General features: G+C 36.8%; 1 pseudogene; it reads left to right on the top strand.

Moving 5' to 3' along the window:
* The first annotated feature begins 15,692 nt into the window (after window positions 1–15,692).
* LOC125619872 lies at window positions 15,693–15,749 on the top strand (annotated as a pseudogene).
* The last annotated feature ends 3,189 nt before the right edge of the window (window positions 15,750–18,938 follow it).

Below are 18,938 nucleotides of genomic sequence, written 5' to 3'. Positions count from 1 at the left end.
TTTCCCTTGGCTAATTTCTCTGGTTAGGATTTCCATTGCTATGTTTAATAACAGAGATGAAAGCGGGCATCCTTAGTCTTGTTCCTGATCTTTTAAAAGAAGAACTTTCAGTCCTTCAACATTGAGTATGATTTCTTTTGTGGATTTTTCCTATATAGACTTTATTATGTTGGAGAAATTTCCTGTTCCTAGTTTGTTGGATGTTTTTATCATGAAGAGGTCTTGAATTTTGTCAAATACTTTTTATTCATCTATTCAGATGAGCCTGTTTTTCCTTATTATTTATAAATGTACTTTCCACGGGTTGCTTTTTTAGATTGAACTATTCTTTTGTCCATGATTAAATCCCATTTGATTGAAGTGTATCTTTTTGATAAGCCATTGAATTTGGTGTACTAGAATTTTGCTAAGAATTTTTACATCGCTATTCATCAAGAATTTGGGTCTTTGGCTTTCTTTTCCTGGAGTGTCTTTACTTTGGTGCCCGAGTAATGCTGGCATCATGGAGTGACTTAAGGAGTGTTCTTTCCTTTTCAGTTCATTTGGAAGAGTTGGAGGGAAATTTATGGACATTCTTTATTTAGTAGAATTCACCCTGAAGCCATCTCAAGGGTGTTCATTTCTTTGGAGGTTTGTGATTGCTGACTCAATTGCCTTAATAGTTATTAGGTCCATTCAGATGTTCTACTTCTTCATGATACAGTCTAGGTAGGTTGTATGTTTTTAGGAATTTGCATTATTTCATCTAGGTTATCTAATTTATTGGTATATAATTATTCACAGTGCTTTCTTATAACCTTTAAAAAATACAGTATTTGTAAAAAAAATTTATTTATTTCTAATTAGTTATGCATGACAGTAGAATGCATTTTGACCTTTTGGTTGCTCCTGATGTGCAATTACACCAGTCGTGTAATCATATATGTACACAGGGTAATAATGTCCGATTCATAAAGCAGTTTTAGAGTCATAGACAAATTGGAAAGTACAGAAATTCCCTATGTGTAATCTGCCTCCAAACTGGCATAGCCTTCACCATTATTCATATCTCCCACTACAGTGGGTAGAACTCATTGACACATAATTATGGCCTGGAGTTCATAGTTGATGCTTAGATTCACTATGGGTGTTATACATTTCTTGGGTTTGGACAAATGCATTATGACATGTACCTACTACTATAGTATCACACAAGAGTAGCTTCACTTCTCAAAGTCTTCTCTATTCTACATATTAATTCCTCCCTAAGGTCTGGCAATCACTGGTTTATCTGTTTCTATTTCTGTAAAAATGGTAGTAAAGTCCCTTTTACATTTAATTTTGTTTGAGTGTTATCTTTTTAGTAATTTTGGATAAAGATTTTATTGTCACTTTGTTGATCTCTGCTCTAGTCTTCTGAGTGGCTTTTTTTTTTTAGATTGTGTCTCATTATGTTGCCTAGGTAAACTAAAAAATTCCTGCCTCAGCCTCCTGGGTGGCTGGAAATACAGGTGTATGTCAGTCTGCCTAGCTTCTTCTCTAATTTTCAATTTTTTCTTTCTCCTAGCTTTTAGTTTAGTTTTTTTCTTCTTTTTATATTTCCTTAAAATATAAAGTTTGAAATCATTCTTTTTAAAAAATGTAAGCCTTTATAGATATTCATTTCCATCGTAAACCTACTTTTTATGTGTCCTATAAGTTTGGAATATTTTGCTTTCATTTTCATTTTTCTCAAAACATTTTCTAATTTGTGATTGCTTCTTTAACCCATTGCTTTTTTAAAGAATATATTGCTTTTAGCAAATACCTCATTACCACCCTCTTCTTATCTCCCTCTTACAACAAAACTTCTTAAAAATGTTGTTTCTTCATCTTTGAACACAAAATACTAATTCCAGTTAGTTGGATTATACACTGCTGCAGATTTAACAAAATTCTAGGGAAATTGAAAAAGACATGTATATTTTGTTCAGACATATAGTTAAGATATCTACTTACATTAATTTTGTAAATACATTTTAGTCAAGATTTAAAAATCAGTAATTGTCAGGATTATGCATTCATAGAACTTCTAAAGTTTCCAGGATAACTTTTAAGGGATTTTTATTAATTTAAAGGCAAATAAAGTGAGCTGAATCCACATGTTTCTTATTTAATTTCTCTCTAAACTTGAAAACAACAAATCTGTAAATACTGCAAGACACAAATTGTACTGACAACTTATTGTTGTTATGGTTATAGACTCCCACTCCAGACTTTACCAAGAGTCAATCACTGATCTAAATTTTTAATTTCTATTTTTTTAAATTTAAATTTATTTATATTAATTAGGTATATATGACATTAGAATGCATTTGATTCATTGTACACAATTGCAGCACAACTCTTCATTTCTCTGGTTGTACATGATGTAGTGTCACACCATATTGCAGTCATACATATACCCAGGATAATGATGTCCATCTCATTCCATCATCTTTCCTGTCCCCATGCCCCTTCTCCTCCTTTCCCTCCCTTTAACCCAATCAAAGTTCTCCATTTTTTTCATCCCCCCTCCCATTATGGATCAACATTCACATATCAGAGAGAACATTCAGCCTTTGGTTTGGGGGGAGTACGTTACTTCACTTAGCATGATATTCTCCAACTTCATCCATTTACCTGCAAATGCCATAATTTTATTCTCTTTTAATACTGAGTAATATTCCACTGTGTATATATACCACAGTTTCTTTATCCATCTATTGAAGGGCATCTAGGTTGCTTCCACAGTTTAGCTATTGTGGATTGAGGTGCTATAAAAATTGATGGGGCTGCATCACTATAGTATGCTGATTTTAGGTCCTTTGGGTATAGACCAAGGAGTGGGATAGCTGGGTAATGGTGGTTTCATACCAAGTTTTCTAAGGAATCTCCATACAGCTTTCCAGATTGGCTGCACCAATTTGCAGTCCCATCAGCAATGTGTGCTTTTCCCCTGACATCCTCACCAACACTTACTGTTGTTTTTATTCCTGATAAGTGCCATTCTAACTGGCATGAGACAAAATCTTAGAGTAGTTTTGATTTGCATTTCTCTAATTACTAGAGATGTTGAACACGTTTTTAGATGTATTTTTTGATCACTTGTATATCTTCTTCTGAGAAGTGACTGTTCAGCTCCTAAACCCATATATTGATTGGTTTTTTTTTTTTTTTTTTTGGTGGGTGTTAAGTTTTTTTTTGTTGTTGTTGTTTTTAAAGAGAGAGAGAGAGAGAGAGAGAGAGAATTTTTTTAATATTTATTTTTTAGTTTTCGGTGGACACAACATCTTTGTTTGTATGTGGTGCTGAGGATCGAACCCGGGCGGCACGCATGCCAGGCGAGTGCGCTACTGCTTGAGCCACATCCCCAGCCCCATGTTTTTTTGAGTTCTTTATATATCCTGGAGATTAGTGCTCTATGTGATGTGCATGTGGCAAAAATTGGCTCCCAAATGTAGGCTCTCTCTTCACATCATTGATTGTTTCTTTTGCTGAGAGGAAGGTTTTTAGTTTTAATCCATCCCATTTATTAATTCTTGATTTTATTTCTTGCGCTTTAGGAGTCTTGTTAAGGAAGTCCGGGCCTAATCTGACATGATGAAATTTGGGCTGATTTATTCCTCTATTAGGCTCAGGGTTTCTGGTCTAATTCCTAGGTTCTTGATCCACTTTGAATTGAGTTTTGTGCATGTGAGAGAGAGGGGTGTAGTTTCATTTTGCTGCATATGAATTTCCAGTTTTCCCAGCACCATTTGTTGAAGAGGCTAGCTTTTCTCCAATGTGTGTTTTGGCTCCTTTGTCTAGTATGAGATAACTGTATTCATGTGGGTTTGTCTCTGTGTCTTCTATTCTTTTTTTTTAATATTTATTTTAGTTGCAGTTGGACACAATACCTGTATTTTATTCAGTTATTTTTATGTGGTGCTGAGGATTGAACCTAGGGTCTCACATGTGCGAGGCAAGTGCTGTACTGCTGAGCCACAACCCCAGCCCCTATTCTGTACCATTGGTCTACATGTCTATTTTGGTGCCAATACCATGCAGTTTTTTTAAATTATAGCTTTGTAGTATAGTTTAAGGTCTGGTATTGTGATGCTTCCTGCTTCACTCTTTACTGCATAATGTAAAGTTAAAATACTAATAATACTTTTAGAAGGAAGTTTTAATTCACTTCAAAATGAATAGTATCAAGATATTTCATATATAGGATAGTCTAATTATATTTGCTTAAATATGTTTTATAGGTCCAGATTGTTAATAATAATATGTCCAGTCAGCAATATCACTGTCCGTATGTAGAAGACATGTTCCTATGTCATATGTGAAGATGTTAATAAACTTGCATTAAGCTACCTGCTTTGAATTCCTGTAATTCTCTCTCTCTCTCTCTCTCTCTCTCTCTCTCTCACACACTCACACACACACACACACACACACACTGACCCAGTCATCCTGGGTTGGCATAAGGAAGTATGTTTGGCTTTGACTCTTACAATGAAACTAAGATGATGTAAGGAATTTGCTTTTTTGTGTTATGCTGTTTCCTTGACCTACTCGAGCTACCCTTTATAAACCAACCATTCTGCCATTCCCAACAGAGCTACCTCCATTCTGTAGACAGAATATTTAGTGACACATGAATCACTAATAAAAGACAATTTGATCTTTAAACTATAATTGTTAAAATTTTGCTTTTTTAAACACTCAGGCTGTCCCACATTATATGAAATATATACTTAAAATATTGTTTTAACGATTTTTCAGAAATTATTTCTTTTAATAATAAGACAGGAAACAAAGATTGAAAACTTTTTTTTAACTACATAGGCTGTCATTCAAGGAAAATTTAATAGGATTGAAAAAATGCTCTCTTTAAAGATAGCCAATTCCTTTCTGGTTAAGCCACTTTTGGATCCCTGGTTTAAAGATAGATTAACATAAAATTTTTTCATCCTTTTTTTAAAGCTACCTGCATTGTAAGTGTATTAATAACTTATATTTTTAAAAGAAGAAAAAATTGTTGTTTCTTCTTTATGTCTCTCCTTCTCTGCCCTCACTTGATCCCACCCGAGTAAGGCTGTGTTCACCACCACAAGAACAATTTTTCCTGCCAGGGTCATCAATGAATTCCTTCAGTGGCTTCAAAAAAGAGTATATTTTTTAATTTACATGAATGTATTGATTTTCCTTCTGATGTTGAGTTCTAGTTTCATCCCAATGTGATTAGAAAAGATTTTGTATGATATCAGTCTTTTCAATTTTATTAAGAGCCAGGTGCAGTGGTGCATGACTGCAATCCCAGTGACTCAGAAAACAGGAGGATGACAAGTTTGAGACCAGCCTCAGCAATTCAGAGACCCTGTCTCAAAAAAATTGAAAAGGTTGGGGATGTAGCTCAGTGATAAAACCCCCATGGGTTCAATTACCAGTAAGATATACAATTAAATTAAATTTATTAAAATTTAATTAAGGTAATTTTGGTGGCCTTATATATTGTCTATCCTGGAGAATGTTCCATATGTACTTGAGAAAAATACATTCTGCTGTTGTTGGACGGAGTGTTCTACACCTGTCTGTTGGGTCCAATTGGGCTGCGTGTTTAAGTCCCCTATTACCACTCTTAGGGTTGGTTGTCCAGTTCAATATTGAAAGTGGGATATTGAGGTCTCTTGTTACCGTAGAACTGGTTATTTCTCTCTTCAATTCTGTCAGTGTTTGCTTCATGTATTTTGGACCACTGATTTTGGATGTATATGTGTTTATATAATCTTTATAGTAAGTTGACACTTCTATAAATATATAATACCTGTCACGAGCCATCCATGGGCTGCATGTGGGCCACTGTACATTGAGCCTAGTGGATAGGAACATCTGGTGTCTGGGAATGACCAGTGGACATTTCTTCTGGTTAACTGCCCTGACACATTGTGAATTTCATCCTACTCTACCATGTGCCACACAGTGCCTGAGATGGGTGTGACCTGCCAAGACGCCAATCAACCTGCTGACTGCAAGACATCGCTAAGCAAGAGTCTGCCCTAGAACCCTGCCTTTGATGTTCCCCCTTAAATAAACCACTGGAGCCATCTTTCCTTTGTCTAGTTCCAGCTCTTGTGTGAACTGGATCTATCACTATCTTTTTAAATTCTTTCACTTTTAACCTAGGTGTTTCCTCAGACCTAAAGTTAGTTTCTTAATACAAGATAGGGTTGGGTTCTATTATTTTTATCTATTTTCCTGATTTATACCTTCTGATTGGGGAGTTTAACCCACTTACATTTAATGTGATTACTGACTATGAAGGACTTTTGTCATTTTCTTTGATGACTGCACATCTTTTACATTTTTTTTCCTTCTTTTCCTTCCTTTTTGTTTAGCTGACTTCTTGTCATGACAAATTTTGATTCCCTTATTTCCTCTTGTACATATTTATGAATATTTCCTTTGTGATTACTCTGGGAGGTTGCATATAATATGTTAACATTAATTTATTCTAAATTGATACCGACTCAACTTCACTTATAAAAACTACCCCATGCTGCCCTATACCGTTCTTCCCCCTGCTTTGTTATTGATGTCCCAGATTACATCCTTTTTTAAAAATATTTTTGTTGTCGATGGACCTTTATTATTTATTTATTTATTTACATGTGGTTCTGAGAATCAAACCCAGTGGCTCACACATGCTAGGTGCTCTACTACTGAGACATACATCAGACAATTTTTATAATCAAAATCATAAAAATACTTATTTTTATATGCCCATGTTTTTATCTTTACCAGAGACTTTCATATGTTCATGTAGCTTGGAGAGTTATCTAATATCCCTCCATTTCAAATTGAAGGTCTCCATTTACCATTTCTTTTAGTCTATTGATTATGAACTCCCTCAGTTTTATGAAGAAATAATATTTCTCCCATATATTTTTTAACTTTATAAAGAAAAGAAGCTTATTTAGCTCATTTGCCCTCAATTTTATAGCAGTCTTGCCACATAATTGAATTTTTTTTCTTTTATCACTTTATATATATTATTCCAGTGTCTCCTGACTTCCAGGGTTTCTCTTTCTTTCCTTCCTTTGTGTGTGTGTGTGTGTGTGCGCGCGTGCACACACACACTGAGCTACACCCCTAGTCCTTTTTATTTTGAGATAGAGTCTCACTAAATTGCTGAGTCCTTGAACTTGGAATCTTTCTGCCTCACCCTGCCAAATCACGGGTGTGTACCAACATGCCCAGCTCTGACAGCCAAGGTTTTTGCTGAGGCTCTCTTTTACATAAGTTATTTTTCTTTTGCTATTTTAAACTTTCTCTGTCTTTGGACAGTTTGAATATAATGTGTTTTGGTACTGGTCTCTTTGGGTTGATTCTAATTCAGTATGTTGAATTTCTTGGATTTGTACATTATCTATTTTAACCAACTTGGTAAATTTCTAGTCATTACTACTTCAAGTAGGATGTAGGATATTCAGCTGTAGGATATTTCATAAGTCCCTTGAGCTCTATTCCTTTTTAAAAAATATATTTTCCCATTCTGCTCCTCATACTTGACAATGCAAAGTCCTATCTTCAAGTTTAGTTTTTCTCTTGTGATGGCTCAAATCTGTTACTGAACCTTTATAGCGTAATTTTCATTTCAGTTGTATATTTTTCAGCTCTAGGACTTATTTGGTTCTTTTTTATAATTTCTATTTCATATTCTTATTTGTATATTTTTTTCTGATTTTTTTCAGTTCTTTGTCCATTTTTTTAGTTCTTTGAGCAAATTTAAGATAGTTACTTTTTAATTGTGGTAAAATATACATAACATAATATTTAGCATTTTAATCATTTTAAATGTATAGTTTAGTGGCTTGAAGTGCATTCACATTGTTGTGCAACACCACTACCACCATTTTTAGAACTCTCTTATCTTTCTAAACTACAATTCTGTACCTAACAACCACCAACACCCCTATTCTCAGCCCCTGGCAATCACCATTCTAATTTCTGTTTCTATGCATTTGACTAAGTTGGTTACCTTGTATAAGTGGAATCATACAGTGTTAGTACTTTTGTGTCTGACTTATTTCTCCTTATATAATGTCTTCAAGGTTCATCCATGTTGTAGCATAAGTCAGTATTTCCTTTTTTTTGAAGCTGGATAATATTTTATTACATGTATACCACATTTTGTTCATTAACTGTCAACAAACACTAAGGTTGTTTCCACCTATTGTGAACAAGTCTTCTATGAACATCGTGTGTGTGTGTGTGTGTGTGTGTGTGTGTGTGTGTTTATGTGTGCGAATTGTTTGGGGTATATGCCCAGAATTTAATCATATGATGATTGATTATATTTTGAAATTTTTTAGTAATTGACACACTGTTTTCCACAATGACTATACCATTTTACATTCCTACTATCAATGCACAAATGTTCCAGTTTCTCAATATCCTCACCAATATGCTATTTTCTGGTTTTTGTTTTTTTGGTAATTCACCATGACAATGGGTGTGAAATCACATCTGAGTGTGGTTTTGATTTGTATTTCTCTAAAGACTAATGATTTTGAGCATCTTCTGATGTACTTGTTGGACATATTTGTATATTTGTTTGGAGAAATATCTATTCCATTCCTCTGCTCATTTTTAATTGGGTTGATTGCTATTTGTTTTGTGGAATAACAGTTGTTTTAAATGCTTTGCCTAGTAAATTTTACGCCTGTGCTTTTGCTTTCCTGATGGTGGGGAGACAGGTAATGTCTGCCACTTTACCTTCTTTGAAATGAACCATGCATGTTTTCTTGTTTATTTGTATGCCTTGTGAATTTCTGTTGAAAATCGGGCATTTGGGTATAATTAGAAGCCACTAAATAAATAAATAAACTTTGAGCAGTTGGGAAACAGCCATTTCTCCTAGTCTTTATAAAATGGCTTTGCTTGGGGGAAATTCTTCACTAATTAGCTGGGCATGCTCTAGGCTTTAAAATAAGTCTAAATTGAAAGCTTAAGGTGGTCTTGGGTCATTTCTGAGCACACGCCTTTTCTGGGCCTGTGTGTGACTCTTTCAACAACCCCTGGAACACTACAAGGCTGTTTTGAATGTTTTACTTCCCCAAAGAATCTCATAACATCTTCTCAGGTCCTTACATGGCCTACTGCCCTTCTCTACCTGTCACCTCTTGTTCCAAACAACTGCTGATCTAGTTACCTGAAAATTTTCATGAACAGCAACCACTGTTCTTCCCTGAGCCCACATTGGTTATAAATTCTTCTCTGCCCTGTATTTCACAGGAGGGAACTGAAATCTGAAATGTTGCCTTTTCCAGATCAAGACTGAGCCTTACCAGGAGATGGTAGAGTGAAGATGTGCTAAAATTTGTTTCTTAAAAGGGGGGTGGGGTGGGTGACATGGACATCATGACTTTTGTGGTTTAGATATGGTGTTCCCCTAAAGCTCATATGTGACACAATTCAAGAAGGTTTGGAGGAGAAATGATTGGATTATAGCATTGTCCTAATTAGTGGATCAATCCCTGGTGGGATTAACTGAGTGGTAACTGGAGGCAGATGAAGTGTGACTATGGGGTATATATTTTGTATCTGGAAGTAGAGTCTCTCTCTCTCCATTTCTGTCTCTCTCTCTCTCTTCTTTCTGATCATCATGTGAGCTCGTTCCCTCTGTCACACTCTTCTGCTGTTGTATCCTGCTGTTATGTCCTTATGCTCTGAGGATTGGAGCCAGCCACCGAGACCTCTGAAACCATGAGCCCCTAAATAAACTTTTCCTCCCCTACAGTTGTTCTGGTCAGATCTTTCAGTCACAGCAGCAAAAAAAAAAAAAAAAAAAGCTGACTAACACAGTGATATTTCCTACCATTTCAAATGTGGATTTTCTTGATTGGGTGCTCTCTTGATTACTGTGGACCTTTAATTATTTTCCTAGAGGTTCTATAAGGTTATTTTAGCTGGTGGGTTTTTTTTTTCTTCCCTCTTTTAACATTTCCATGGAGAAGTGAGGGCTTCAGCTTTCTAGCTTGCCATTTTTGTTGACATCATGCATCAATTAAGATTTTGTGACTTTTGGAAGAATAGATTTTGGAGTGTTGATGGAAATTAATGTTTTTGAGTACATGCTTTACTAAAATTTCTCTTAGGTATTCTGGATTTCTCAATTTTTAAACCATAAAAGTAACTAGAAATTCCTACTAGAAAACAAAATAAAGAGGACTTGGAGAGTTATATTTGAAATTGGGGAGGAAAAAAATCTTTCTAATGTCTCCTAAGAGGAAATCATTAAAGGAATTACTCAGATCAATATGTGTTGTTTATGAGAATCCTAGGGGAGGCATTTATCTCTTTTCCTGATAGGGTTTAGAATATATAAATATTCTGAAAAGTAGGGAGGACCTTCGTCAAGTTCATTTACCTTGTGAAGAAACCAAAACTTAATAGATAGAAGATTTAGGTGGTATTCTCCCCACTCTACTCTCCCTGAATACGGAAGATTCCTTTGCAACTGAGAACAGGATGTCTTCCTTATTTGCTGGCCTACCCAAGAATGGTTCCTGGCACAAAGTAGGTATTCAATAAGTGTTTGAAGACAAAATAAATGGTGAGAGCTTCTTTCATATGATAGGGGAAATGAGGACTTTGTAGTTTTTTAAAAACATTCTTTCTTCAATGAAAGTTATAATGAAGGATAACTTAATATACAGAACAGTGTAACTATCATAGTTATGTAGGTCTGTGAGTTTTCATCAAGTCAACATACTGTGTAACCAGCTTCCAGATACAGAAACAGAATATTACCGGCACTTGGAAGCAGAACACTTCCTATCTCATGCTGTCTATTAATCACTACTGACCACCAAACTGTATCTCCCCTGCTCAAGGGTAACAACTGCCTTGACTTCCTAAATCCATGAATTTGTTTTGCCTCTTATTGAACTTCATAGAGGATAAATAATACAATTTGAACTCTTTTGTGTTTGCTTTTATGCTTAACATTGTGTGAAATTTTATAAAAACATTTTATTTTGAAATTAATCAATATCATGTAAAATCCCATATTTCTAGAAAAATAACCTCTAGTAAGTACCATTTTTGAGCACAACGTGACAGTCTTCTGAGAACTCACATACATGAATGTTGTTACTTGACAGTTTCCTAAGTTGTGGGTATCATTATCCCCAGTTTATTGATAAACTTAAAGAGAAGTTAACTATCTTGGAAGTAAATAACAAACTTGGAATTGATGCCACCCTCATTTGGAGCCATGTCCCTCTGTCAACCATGCCCAAACTTTACTAACCACAACTCTAATTGGTCTTTCCCACATAGGACTCCTTTAACAGTTTTATATAAAGACACATTTAGACAAACTCGGGGAAAATGTGGGGCTGGTACTAATTTAGAAATGGCTGTCTATGGCCATCTGTACCACATAATACAAGTTTCCCAGGGCCTTTGCTGCCTTGAACTCTGCGTATGGTGACTTCTTTGGGTTCTTTGCCCAAGGCTGACTCAGGGATGTGGAGCCCAAAAGGAGAGGAGTGGACCTAGCCTGGCCTTTGTCTTACAGATGTGGGCCTCAGGATGAATTCAGGGAGGACTGTCTTCCTCCACGTCCTGTTTATCTATGGGTCCCAACAGTCACAGGGCACAGGCCCAGTTAGAGGTCAGGTTCACACCAGCTGTTCTCAATTTCTTTGTAAGAGGTGGTGACCTTGGTTTGAATCAGTCCCAGTTGAGAAGGGTATTCCTTTTTCAGATTGTGATCTGCATCTGTGGAACTTTTCTCCAGAGGCAAAATCTCCCAGCCAGGGATTTAGCATGTTTAGTTCCCAGCTGTTTTTAACACACCATTCAGAAAGATGAGGGTTTTTTTTTTTTCCCCTCTTATTAGGATTTTCTTGTGCCAACATTATGCCTTTCCTATTTTTGTAGGCCTTTCATGCTACAGGCTTACACTGGCTCTTGCTTTTGCATCCATTTTTATAAGATATAAGCAAGCAAGGCTGGAGACATCCATTTGGCATCAGCAAAGGCTGTACTTAACATTGCGTTGTCTCACCAGATGCAGCTTATTTCCTCTGCTGATGTAATTCTCTTTAAAAGTTTCCTTTTCCCCTGGCTCTCCTTTTCTGTTGTGCTTCCTGTTGTCTCAGAGAATGACTGTTAGGTGGTTAAGCACAAATTCATTCTCCCTGCAGCCTCCTCGTCTATCTCTAAGAGTCCAACTTCTGTTGTTCCTGACATCCTGCTGGGCACAACCCCACGTTTAGTTTAGCTCTTGTGGTCCTCACAGCCACCTCTGGGGGAGACACACTGCTATTTCCATTTGGTACAGATGAAGCAATCCTTTCAAAAAAGTTGATGTAACTCACTCCAGGGCAGAACTGGGAATTATTTAAATTATTGAAAGTCAAACCGTCGGTTTTATCCTATTGCCTCCAAGTACTTTGACCATTAATAATTATAAAAGAATACTGTCTAGAGGAAAAGAGGTCCCATCTTTTAAAAACAAATATTTAAAAATATTTTTAGTTGTAGATGGATACAATACTTTTATTTGGTTTATTTAGTTTTATGATGTGCTGGGGATGGATCAAACCCAGTGCCTCACACGTGCTAGGCAAGCACTCTACCACTGAGCTACAAACCCAGCCCCAAGAGGTTTCTTTTAGTTTGTTGGGGAACTTCTAAAATAGAGGGCCCCTTGTGTAGTATTTCTCTGTCTGTTGCCCCTATCCAAACACCTCCATCCTTAAAGCCCTCTCTAGGTGGCGTCTGCCCTGACATAGACTGTACCGGGAAATATATTTTTTTCCTTTTTTTTTTTTTTTGATACTGGGGATTAAACCCAGTACCAAATGGATTCAATGCACTTAACCACTAAGCAATATCCCCAGCCCTTTTATATATCTTATTTAGTATTTTATTTAGAAACAGGGTCTCTTTGAGTTGCTTAAGCCTGCTAAGTTGCTGAGGCTGGCTTTTGAACTTGGGATCCTCCTGCCTCAGCCTCCAGAGCTGCTGGGATTATAGGCATGCACCACTGAACCCAGCAGGAAATATATTTTGATGAACGAGGCATATCTCTGGGTTTTGTAGATGTTGGGTGTTCTTTCATTTGGATTCTGTCTCCTCCCACCCAAATCCAAGGTTTTTCTCTTGAGTTTCTCCCTTAATTACTATTCACAGAAGCCCTTTCCAGGTTGCTCAAGAGTCACCATACAGGCTGTGTCAGCCCATGCTGATGTCTCCCTCCTTTAAGCTCACGTTCATATCTCTTAAAAAGATCAGTCTTGAGTGAAATTTAAATTGTTAGCAAACTCTAAATTATGGCATTTGCCAGTCAATGGATGAAACTGGAGAATATCATGCTAAGCAAATTAAGCCAACTGCAAAGAACCAAAGGCTGAAAGTTTTCTCTGATATGCAGATGCTAAATAACAATAGGGGGATGGGGAGAAGGTACTTTGGACTAGACAAGGGAAGTGAAGGTAGGGGAGGGGGCATCGTGGTAGAAATGACAGTAGAATGAATTGGACATTATTAGGCTAAGCGCACATATGATTACATGACCTGTGTAACTCTACATCACGTACAACTAGAAGAATGAGAAGTTATGCTTCACTATGTCTGATGTGTCAAAATACATTCTACTGTCATGTATACCAAGTTAGAACAAATAAAAAATATTTTAAAATATCTAGATAATTTCATTAATAATCTCACAATTCCTTCAGGAAAATACTATTCAATATCATTTAATCTGCTATTATGTACCAGGCATGATTAAGTGATGGCAGAGTGGGCTAAAGTATAAAACCAGGGCCCATAGTGACCCTATCCCTGACTTCAAGGAGCTTGGCCTCAGGAGTGTTATAAGAGGGCTGCAGGGGGCAGAAAAGCTAACGCATGTTGGAGGAGTTACTGCAGAGGAAGAACTAAAAAGAATCCAGCATGACTAGGGTGGTGTCAAATGGGATTGAGGACAGACTGTCCAAAAGGAGAAAGATATGTGACCAGAGGCAAAAGTGAGGTCCATCACACAGGGCCCCACAAACCTTGGTAAGGAAGTAAAACTCAAATCTGAGCACAAGGAGAAGCCTCTGAAGTGGACCAGTCAGGAGCAGGAGCCACTCTTTAAGGCCTGTCTCGCTGATGATGTGCTAAGGACTTTGAAGGCAGATGCCAGGTATACTCTTTTTGTAATTCTACAGTAGTTGCACATAATCACTTTGGTATTAATAGTGACAAGACCTCAGAGGCAGGGAGGGGCATAATTGTGGTTTTCCTCCTACCAGCCTGATTACCTGAAATGGAACTGAAGGAGGAAGGATTTGGGTAGAGTTACTCTTCAGTACTTACTCTGTCCTAGGCGTTGTGATACATATTTTGTTTTGAAAACTTTCTGTTAACACATATTGATTGTATACATCAATAGAAGTCACTGTGATATTTCCAGACATGAATGTAGCATGCATTGATCAAATCCAACCTCCTGGTTTCCACCCCCACCCCCACACTTCCCAATCTCCAATGATCCCTACTCTGACTTTCAGGTTGACTTTTTTTTTTCACTTCCACATATGAAGGAGAAAATTTAATTTTAAAATCCATTCAACTATTGATGGTCCCCTACATAGATTGGACCCCATAACTATGGTGAAGAGTGCCACAGTAAACATGGGCATGCAGGTTCTCTTTGATAGGTTGATTTCAATTCCTTTGCAAATATAACTAGGAGTGATTACAGCTGGACCGTATGGTGGTTCCATTCCTAGTCTTTTGAGAAACCTCCACACTAACTTTCATAGTGATCGCACTAATTTACACTCTATCAGTGTGTAAGAGTTGTTTTTTTCTCTACACTTTCATCACTTTTTTTAAAAAAAAATAATAACCATTCTAACTGGAATGAATGGAATCTCATTATAGTTTTGATTTACATTTTCCTAATGATATTGAACATTTTTTCATATATTTGTTGGACATTTGTATTTTTTTGAGAAGCATCTATTCAGATCATTTTGTCCATTTTTTAATTGGGTTACTTGCTTTTATATTAAGTTTTTTTGAGGTCCTTATATATTCTAGATACTAACTCTATCAGATGAGTAATTGGCAAGTATTTTCTTCCATTTTGGAGGTTGTCTCTTCACTAGGCTCACTGTACAGAAGCTTTTTGTGTGTGTATGTACTTTTGGGGTCCTTCTCAGAAAATCATTGCCTGAACAAAGATCTTTAAGAGTTTCCCTATGATTTTTTAAAAGCAATTTCAAAGTTTTTCTTTTTTTTTTCTCCCCTTCTTTTTGTACTAGGGATTGAACCCAGGGGCACTTAACAATTGAGCCACATCCCCATCCCTTTTTTGTTTTTTTAATTTTGAGAGATGATATCACTAAATGTTATTGAGCCTTGCCTATTTGCTGAGACTGGCTTTGAACTTGTGTTCCTCCTACCTCAGTCTCCCAAGCTTCTGGGATTACAGTCATGGGCCACTGCACCTTGCCAAAGCTTAAGGTCTTATATTAAAGTCTCTGAACTATTTTTAGTTGATTTTTGTGCAGGGTGAGAGATGGCTCAAATTTCATCTTGTACATGTGGATATCCCTTTTCCCTAGCACCATTTGTTGAAGAGGCTGTCCTTTCTCCAATGTACATTTTTGGCACTTTCATCAATAATCAGTTGACTGGTGCTCACTTCAGCAGCACATATACTAAAATTGGAATGATACAGAGAAGATTAGCATTAGTTTACTTCTGGAATCTCTATTCTGTTGCATTGTTATATGTTTTTGTGGTTTGCTCTGGCTCTTTAATATGTCTTAAAACCAGGAATTGTGATGCCTCCAATTTTGCCTCTTTTGCTCAAGACTGCTTTGACTTATTTGAGATCTTGTGTGCTTCTACATGAATTTTAGGACTGTTTTTGCTAGTTCTGTGAAGAATGTCATTAGTGTTTTGAATGTCATTGGTATTTTACATTGAATCTGTAGCTCACTTTGGGTATTCTGGACATTTCAGCAACATTAATTCTTCTAGTCCATGAACATGGGAGGTCTTTCCATCATTTGGTGTCTTCAGTTTCTCTCATCAGTGTTTTGTAATGTCATTGTAGAGATCTTTCGCTTTCTTAGCTAAGTTTATTCTTAAGTATTTTATTTATTTTTTGTATCCTCTGTGAATGAGTTACTTTTTATGATTTAGTTCTCAGCAAATTCATTAACAGTGTATAGAAAAGCTACTGATTTTTGTACGTTGATTTTTGTATTTTGTCACTTTAATGAATTCATTCATGAGTTCTGCCTTTGGTCAAGTCTCCAGTTTTTTCTATGTATAGAACCATAGCATATGGCTGGGCACGCTAGCACATGCCTATAATCCCCACTACTTAGGAGGCTGAGGTAGGAGGATTGTGAGTTCAAAGCTGGCCTCAGCAATTTAGTGAGGCCCTAAGCAACTAAGTGAGACCCTGTCTCTAAATAAAATACAAAAAAGGTTGGGGATGAGTCTTAGTGGTCAAGTGCCCCTGAATTCAATCCCTGGTACCAAAAATAAGTAAAAAATAAATAATTTTATTTACTATTTATGGTGATTTTACAGTGAATATGTTAACCCTAATTTCTCGTGTGTAAACAAAGCTGAAGAAGGTTTGTGACTTAAAAATACCAGTATTTAATAATTATTATTAGGTAAATCAGGTTACTGCAATTGAAGTTGCCATGAAACAATGTAGCCAACTATGTTGGTTATATTAATTTTATATTCTCCCTCAAATCTCTATTATATCTTCCTAATATTCACAATGGAGGTGTGTGTGTGTGTGTGTGTGTGTGTGTGTGTAGGAATAAAACTGTGCAAAGTTAACTCTTACACAAGTTCTACATTGATTTGGAGTAGACACTACTGTGCCCTTGTAAATGTTTTCTAGTTTAAATACCATGTACATAGAGTAAGAGATATGTACCTAATTATAGTTAAAATGAATCTTTTTAGCATTTGGGACATTATATTATCATTATACAATTTTTATGACAGTTGTAAGCCTCATATATGAAAGACTTACTGCATAAGGAAAAAGACCCACTTAAGTTAGAAATGTGATGCACATTTGATTGCAATAAAATTACACTCAGTGAAGAAATGGAATTTATCAAGTCAGTGGGGTTTTACCTACTTCTGTCTTCCCCTTTCTGTTACAAAGCATGCAGCTGTGGAAGAAGTCTTGGAGGAAGTGGAGGAAGGCTGGGGCTCTACCCCTCACTGCTATGTTTCCTCACCCAAGTTACTTTTCCCCCAGGCCTCAGTTTCCTTATCATTTCTTTCTCTAAAATGGCTCTTGAAGCTGAGCATGGTGATGCACACCTGTAATCCCAGTGGCACGGGAGTCTGAGGCAGGAGGATGGGGAGTTCAAAGCCAGGCTTAGCAATGTCAAGGTGCTAAGCAACTCAGTGAGACCCTGTCTCTAAATACAATACAGAATAGGACTAGGGATGTGGCTCAGGGGTTGAGTGCCCCTGAATTCAATTCCTCATGCTAAAAAACAAAGCCAAGGATGGATTTTTTTTTTAAAGAGGCAACTCATTCTTTATTCAGTTGGTGTTCATTGCTTACACCTTATGTACCAACCAGTATTCCAGAAGCTGGGGACAAAATTGATAAAAATTCCTGCCCCCACATAAGTCACGTTCTGTTGAGAGAAAAATACAATTAAAAATATGTGATATGCTAGATGATGGTAAATGTCATGGAGAAAACTGAAAAGAAAAAGAGTACAGAGAGGGCTGTTGGGGAGGGGGTAAAGGAGTAGTGATAGAGTCAAAGACAGCTCTTGGGTCTGGGGATGTAGCTCAGTAATGCTTGCTTAGCAAGTTCAAGACCCCAAGTTTGAGCCCCAGCACCAGAAAGTAGGAAGGGAATCTCTTATCCAAGTTCTACAGTGACTTGGAGTACATAGCAGAGTGCCTTTGTATGTGTTTCCTAGTTTAAAAAAATACTCTATATGTATTTGGAGTAAGAGATGTGCTACTTACATTTAATACTAACCTTTTTAGGAAAGAAAGCCTTCTCATGTGTATAATTCCAGAAATTCCTCAACTCCTTCTTCTGTACAATTTTCCATCACTACTGAACCATTCCCATCTACATACAGAGAAAATTCTGTGTGCTACCCCACCTTATAATGTTCCTTCTTTGCTTCCAACTATAATGGAGATAATGTCTGATGTCTTTTCTCTCTTTATAGAAAATCTGCTTAAAGAACAATCTTGACACATGGTCTTCAACTCCTTTCCTTCGATTCTCTCTTGAACCCTCTCCAATCAGGCTTTGGCCCTCACAATTCCATCAAAACAACTATAAATATTGTCAAGAGGAAGCCAGTGGTTCTTTCTCAGTTCTCATCTTCTTATTTCAGCAGCATTTGACATAGTTGGTCAAACCAAGAAGAGCTTCAAGCTTTCTTTTCGAAGCCTTTCCTTCAATTGTTTCTAGAAAGTCTCCCCATCTCATTCCATTCCTACCAACTGCATCAACTGTCCCTTTCTTATCCTCCTTGTAGGTTTCTTTCCTGCATCTCAACCTCTGACTACTGGTGTAGCCTATGGCTCTATCTTTGGGTGTCTTTTCTTTGTATACGCCTTTTCTGATCATCTTATTTAGTCTACTAGATTTAATATACTGTGTATGCTGATGACCCCCACATTTGTATCTCCGCCACACTTCTTTTTTTGGGTGGAGGGGGTATCAGGAAAATTGAACTCAGGGGAACTCCACTACTGAGCTTCAATCCCAGCCCTTTTGTGTATTTATTTTATTTTATTTTATTTTGAGACAGGGTCTCACTGAGTTACTTAGTGCCTCACTGTTGCTGAGGCTGGCTTTGAACTCCTGATCCTCCTTCCTCAGTCTCCTGGGCCACTGGGATTACAGGCGTGCA

This window comes from Marmota marmota, unplaced genomic scaffold, assembly GCF_001458135.2.
Source record: "Marmota marmota marmota unplaced genomic scaffold, marMar, whole genome shotgun sequence".
Taxonomy (NCBI): domain Eukaryota; kingdom Metazoa; phylum Chordata; class Mammalia; order Rodentia; family Sciuridae; genus Marmota; species Marmota marmota.
Note: the sequence above shows the minus strand (reverse complement) of the source record. Positions and strands in the feature narration are given on the sequence as shown.